The sequence below is a fragment of the Herpailurus yagouaroundi genome, unplaced genomic scaffold (assembly GCF_014898765.1).
Source record: "Herpailurus yagouaroundi ecotype Mexico unplaced genomic scaffold, PumYag 202, whole genome shotgun sequence".
In the NCBI taxonomy this organism is placed as follows: Eukaryota; Metazoa; Chordata; class Mammalia; order Carnivora; family Felidae; genus Herpailurus; species Herpailurus yagouaroundi.
In genome coordinates, this window is record NW_024412433.1 from 8,194,514 (window position 1) to 8,201,225 (window position 6,712).

The following is a 6,712-nucleotide window of genomic DNA, read 5'->3' on the forward strand; positions in this document are numbered from 1 at the left end:
GAGAGAGGGAGACACAGAATCCAAAGCAGGCTCCAGGCTCCAAGCTATCAGTGCAGAGCCTGATGCAGGGCTTGAACCCACAAACCGTGAGATCGTGACCTGAGCTGAAGTCAGACGCCTAACCCACTGAGCCACCCAGGTGCCCCTGTGCTTCTCTTTTTAGTAAGACTCAGAGTATCTGTTAAGATTGAAGCATGAGCAGAAGGAAGGCCTTCCCCCGGCTTCCTTGCTGTTGGCCATTATTGGGGTGAACTACCTTCCCAAGGGAGGAGGCTCCTGGGGATTTCTTGGCTTCCAGCTCCGAGGGCATGGTCTCTCCAGAAGTGCAGTGGATGGGGTGGCAGAGGGGGGACGTTGGAGGGGAGTTGGAGAAATGAGAGGGAGAGAAACCCTGACCGGTCTTCCAGCCGGGCCCTGTTTTTCAACTGTCACCAGAGAGCCTGGAGGGGTTGGGTGGGACATCCACCCTCGTAAACTTCGTGCCTGTGTCCAGCTGCAAAGTGTCCTAGCAGAAGCTAGACCAGTCCCCAGACCCCTTTTGTGTCTCTGACATTTTTTTTGGTTTTGTTTCTGACACTCACTTTGTTTTTTAAAAATGTTTTTATTTGGGGCGCCTGGGTGGCGCAGTCGGTTAAGCGCCGACTTCAGCCAGGTCACGATCTCGCGGTCCGGAAGTTCGAGCCCGGCATCGGGCTCTGGGCTGATGGCTCAGAGCCTGGAGCCTGTTTCCGATTCTGTGTCTCCCTCTCTCTCTGCCCCTCCCCCGTTCATGCTCTGTCTCTCTCCGTCCCAAAAAATAAATAAACGTTGAAAAAAAAAAATTAAAAAAAAAAAAAAAGAAAGTACACACTGGTTTGGAGAGATGGGCTAGAAATCCATCTTTTCTTCCCCACTTGGTGCCCCTTCAAACCTTCATTCCTCAGTTTCTTCGCCTGTGATCAAGGTTCTAGGAGTCCATGAATTTGGAAGGGAAATTTTTACATGTCTGTTTTCGTTAATCTTTCATTGAAATCTAGCATTTCCTTCCATTGTGTGTGTAGACATCACATCACATTAGTGCAGGCGGTTACCGGGACTTTGTCCCTACTGGGAGTGACAGCTATTTTCATAACACATCACAGTTGCCAACATTTTGAATATGTACACTCATCATGACTTCAAAATCATAGAAGTTATCAGGCCCACCACTATACTGTATTTCAGTATAACTTGCCTCGTTTGTAATCCTGGGCATTTTACTTTATGCATTTAAAAATCTTACTCTGGGGGTACCTGGATGGCTCAGTTCGTAGAGCATGTGACTCTTGATCTCTGGGTTGTGAGTTAGAGCCCCATGTTGGGTGTAGAGATTACTTAAAAGCAAACAACTAAAAGTCTCACTCTGGGAAGGGTCCAAGGGTCTCACCAGACTCCAGAGTGGCCTATGGAACAGAAGAGATGAAGGGGCCTGCTCAGTCCTGTCCACAGCACCTCCTGCCCTCAGAATCACCCTGCCAGTCCTCTCTCTGGGCATCCAGTCCCCATTCCTGGGTGCTGTGTGTGCCTGGCACCCTTCCTCAGCAGGCCAGCTACATGCTGCCATCTGCTGGGGGTGGCCCACATGACACCCTGGGGGTAATGCCAGCAGGCCAGGTCTGGGGACCCAGGGGTGGGGGGGTCCTGAGGGACCAGCTGAGAGGGTCTCTGGCTGCTCCCAGGATAGAAATCAAACTCAAGCCAGCAGGAGGTAAAAGCAGAGCTTACTGAAGGGAGAGAGAGCGAGAGCGAGAGCGAGCGAGCGAGCGAGAGAGCGCAAGCGAGCGTGTACAAGGTGTCTGGGAGGCTCAGAAAGGAAAGGAGAGCCCCTTCTATTTTCCTGGGTCTGGTATATGGGTCGTCTCAGGCATCCAGGACCCAGTTAGAACACAGGGCCTGGGTGTTATTCCTTGGAACCAGTGGGTCTTGGCGGTGAGTTGTGTTGTGCCGGGGTGGCGGGCAGGTTGGGGGGGGGCGGTCTGGAATACAGATATGATGTCTTCCTTCAGTCTTTCTCACCTGGTCCTTCCTTAGAGATTACCCGTTCTAGAGTAATCATGAACTCCTCATCCTTTACAAGGAGGACATATGCTATTTGCGTTATGAGGCATGTGAAGAGTGGGGCGGGGGTGCAAGTCCTAGCAAGAATAGAAGCAGGAAAAGGAGCAAAAAGCAGACTTTTTTTTTTTTTTTTTTTTTTTTGAGTCCTTCAGTTTCCCTAACCCCATGGCCTTGGTTAGATGCTTGTGGTCCTTCTAGTCTTTCTGGGCATTATGAGGTGTAAGTGAAGATATGGACTGTGCCACAAGTCTTGCTCGAGGTCCCTCCGTGCCACTCCCACTCGACACTTGCTCCCTGCCAGGGTCCCTGGGTCCCTGCGCCGCAGATGTGTAGTGCTGCCTGGTCCGTGATGAGGGTTTGGGAGCAGGTGAACAGCCCAGCACAGAACTAGGACTTGAAGCCAGAGGCAGGAGCACCTGTGGTGGAGTATCAGGCCGAATGGATTTTTATTTTATTATTTTTTTTAATGTTTATTTATTTTTGAGACAGAGAGAGACAGAGTATGAACGGGGGAGGGTCAGAGAGAGAGGCAGACACAGAATCCGAAGCAGGCTCCAGGCTCTGAGCTGTCAGCACAGAGCCCGACGCGGGGCTCGAACTCACGGACCGTGAGATCATGACCTGACCGATCGGACGCTTAACCGACTGAGCCACCCAGGTGCCCCCCGAAAGGATTTTTAAAAACCAATTGTTCTTTGAGCACATGGGCCACTAGTTAAAAGTCGAAATAAGAATGTGGTGAGAAGCTTCTCTCCCTCCCTGTCCCACTGGCCTCAAACTTCACCAGCTTCGTCTTCCTTCCAGAGCCGCTCCCCACATCTAAAGCAAAAATGAACGTGAGCTGGAACTCTGCCTTTTCTTATTTAAATGTTAGGCACCTGGTCTGCACCTGGCTTTTTTGTTTAACAATATTGTCTCGAAAATTGCTTCTATCTACATATAAATACTTCCCTCCTGGTTCTTTCCTTTTTACTGCTCTGGTCATTTCCAAGCAGTCTGTGGAAAAAGAATGTCTTTCCACAGAACCAGGAGTACTCAGATATAGCCAGAAATTGCAGGGTAGTTCTAGAACTCATTTACCCACCTACAAAATTCCAAGGATCCTAGGTGAAAGAATTCTGTATTCCTCTTTAGGTGGATTTGCTTTTCAAAAGGGGTCTCACAGGACTGTTGTACCTTAATTCCAAAAATGACTACGTGGTAAATTTTGGGCAGGGCTAGGGGTGAGTTGCTCTTTGGGTAGAAGTCTACTTGTGGTGTCCCAAATCCAAGTGCTAGGGTTCAAGATCTCTGTCTATCCAGACAAGATAACCTTGTCTTCCCAAGCCAACCATGGGGCTCTATATAATAAATGTCACTCTCCTACTGGCAGCCAACCAGCTCTCCTCCCCAGCTTCTCTCACCAGATATGTCCGCAGGCCAGCAGCCACCGGCTGGGAACACCTCAGAACGATGCTAAGAGATCTAAGTGCTCCCTGGGGGTGAGCCTGGTGGATGGGTGCCCTGTGTCCCTGCACTAAGAGCAGTTCCCGTTTCCAAGTTTATCAGGGTTTACATGCCATTCTCTGAAATAAGCTTTGAGCTGAAGAATGGGTGCTTTCTCCCAACAAACCACACGTCCAGCAGGGGGCTTCTTCTCATAGACATCTGACCCTTTCATCACTTTGGGCCACTGAGATACACCAATAGATTCCAGGCCCACCCACTATACTTCTCATTCTAGTATAGTTTCCTGCCAGACTCACCCGGCAGGAAAGAGAGACCATCCACACCTGCCAACGTAAGCATCTTGTGGGCCAAGCAGGCTTCTCGGCAAAATAGGAAGATAGCATTCTGGTTTTTACATCGGTGCTTGGTGAGTTTGATTAGTGTGAGTCAGTCTTGCCAAAGGGATCCCCTCTGGCCCACAGAGCTAAGGGTTGCACTGCAGACCACAGTGATTTCCCCCAGAGTAAGTGCCCACTTTGCCCTCTTAGGCCAGTGAACCTGCTGCTTGGGGGCAGGGGCTCTTCCTGGTGGGCCTTTTAACTGGAAGCATGTTAGTCAGATTGAGGAAGTAGGTTCCAGTGTCTGTTCGCTCTGTGTGAAAGAAACTCAGTTGCAGAGATCATAGTGACCTTGGATGTACAGTGATCAGATAGCAGAAAAATTAGCACAAATCCATCCTGACTGCCAACAAATGGTCAGGGTCAGCGGGTCCCCTTCCATCTGAAAAATGGCACCACCGGTGTTTCTCCTTCCAGGTTGAACTTGGCATTGTTTGGGAGGAAGACTTTTTTCTGTACGCTCTTAGGTTCAGTTCTTGGGAACATGCAAATTAAACTGGCAAGACACAGATTTGCAAAAGAAGAGATATTTTAAAATTCATATACATACATGTGAGTTCACAGAAAAATGTAATTCAAGGAGGTGGTTAGAATTTGGGGCTTCTATACCATCCTCATAGGGGAAGGGGAGGGGGAGAAGGGCATTTACAGGAAAACAAATGGATTTTATTTATTTATTTATTTATTTATTTATTTATTAATGTTATTTATTTATTTTGAGAGAGACAGAGACAGCATGAGCAGGGGAGGGGCAGGATAGAGGGAAAGAGAGAGAATCCCAAGCAGGCTCCGCACGGTTGGTGCAGAGCCCGACGAGGGGGCTCAAACTCACAAAACCATGAAATCATGACCTGAGGTGAAGCCATGAGTCAGATGCTTAACCGACTGAGCCACCCAGGTGTCCCATCAAATGGCTTTTAGGAAAGATAAGTAGGCCCTTAGGAAAACAGATAGGAAATATGGTAGTCTTGTGACAATACCTGCTTATGTGATTTCTTACTCCAAAGCAGATTTCTCTCCAGTGGAAAGAGCCCATCTCCTGAGGAGGAGACTGGTGACAGCTGAATCCTTCCAGGAGACTCTGCTTTTAGATACTGGGAGTATGGGAAAAACCACTCACAGTGAGAGATTCTGGATCCCTTCAGTATGAATGCTCCTCTTCTCCTTGTCCAAAGGCCAGGCTGGTTGGGGGTGCTCAGGGTCTAGGGGTTTGGTTCAGCATTCCTGAGACTGGCACAGGGAATTCAGCAAGGGCAGAAGGAGCGGGGTAGTCCCCCCCAGCAGAGGCTGTGCGAGGGTGGAGGAAAGGGCCAAGTCACTATGGTTGGCGATCCAGGGCATGTGTAGGAGCACAGAGGGCCAGGGTCAACTCCTATGTCCTTGGGCAAGATTCTTAACTTCTCTGGGCTTCATTTTTCTACTTGGGTAAAAACCCTCACAGGACCACAGTAAGGCTAAGATTACTTAACGCATTCAAAGCACATGATACAGTGCCTGGCACAGAGCAAGTGTTCAGTTAATGCAGCCAACTTCCCTAGACGCTGGGGACAGGCAGTGAGCAAAGCCGAGCCCCGCTCTCCTGGATCTTCCATGAAACAAAGGTGTACATGCCATCATCAGATGGCCGGGTACACCAGCAGAAAAGGAAGCAGGTGAGAGGCAGGGAGGGAGAGGTGGGGGCTGGTGTGGTCAGGGAAGGGACATCTGAGCAGAGACCAGAATGAGGTGGCCTCACCGGAATTAGGATGATGTCTCCTTGCTGTTCCTCCTGCATGTTCCCCTTAATCATTCCTTCTCTTGCCTGAGTTTCCACCAGCCAGTGAACCGGGACTAGGTCGGTTCCCATCTCAGCTGAGCACGTGGCCTCCTCTCCATGATCCTTTAGGGGGGTGGCGTCAGTGGAGCGCGTGCACATGGGGGCCCCAGGTTCCGAATGTGAGTTAGGGTGGTGGGTTTCTTCCATTCCTCTGTACCTCCTAATTCCACAGGGCCAGAAGACACGGCGGGGGGGGGGGTGCCCTCTCCAGGAGAAAAGCTTACACATTCCGCCCTCTACCTTGTCTGGAGGAGCAGTTGTGCTCGGGGAAACTGGCCAGCTGTATGGCTGCGGGGCGAGGCTGAGCTGCAAGAACCAGAATAGAAGGGCTAAATTTAAACCGTGTCTGGAGGCTTCAGGGAGCCCGCGGGCCTGTGGGCCCTGGGGTGGCTCCGTCCCACCTCCCTCCTCTCCTTCCACCTCCCCACTCCCTTCTGCCTCCTCCCCCTCCCCCTCTCCCCTCCCTCCACCCACCCTCTTTCCCCTCCCACCTCCTCCCCCGTCCTCCTCCCACCCACTTCCCTCCTCCCTCCTCCCTCCTCTCCTCCCTCTCAGAATGGAAACTGTTTCTTTCCTGGCTGCCGAGAGCCAGTTTCCTCCCAAGGAAATAATGTCTCACCGCAGCTGAGGCCGGCACTGCCCCCTGGAATTTCCCTGCAGGGGAGAAACACCCCGCTGGCGGAGCTGCTCTGAGCTGGGACACACCTAGAGCCTGCTTGTGCACAACCCAGAGGGGGACACGCCCAGAGACACACACAGAAGTAAACAGAAACAGAAACAGGCTGGGAAAACCCTGGGGGGGGGGGGGGTGGGGTGGGGGTGAACCCTAGGATCAGGTTCTTGTCCCAACACTGTCTCCACCTTCCTGTGAGGCAGGAGCAAATCATCTCCTGTTCTGAACTCTTTTTTTTTTTTTTTTACCTCCTTAATATTAAAATAGACCTCTTAAGAATCAAAATAGAACAGAACTCTAAAGGAATCAACCTAGAAAGTG

General features: G+C 50.8%; 1 long non-coding RNA gene across 2 annotated transcripts; it reads right to left on the bottom strand.

The window, feature by feature from the left end:
• Positions 1 to 2,670: 2,670 nt before the first annotated feature.
• Positions 2,671 to 6,437, bottom strand: LOC121014436 (uncharacterized). 2 transcript variants are annotated; one of them, XR_005783214.1, is made up of 4 exons: positions 5,638 to 6,195; positions 5,023 to 5,189; positions 3,822 to 4,398; positions 2,671 to 2,895 (listed from the first exon to the last, which is right to left on the bottom strand). It is a non-coding gene; the product is annotated as an uncharacterized LOC121014436 (long non-coding RNA). The 2 variants fall into 2 exon arrangements; XR_005783213.1 differs by adding an exon at positions 6,338 to 6,437 and having other exon boundaries at positions 2,707 to 2,895; positions 5,023 to 6,024.
• Positions 6,438 to 6,712: the final 275 nt, after the last annotated feature.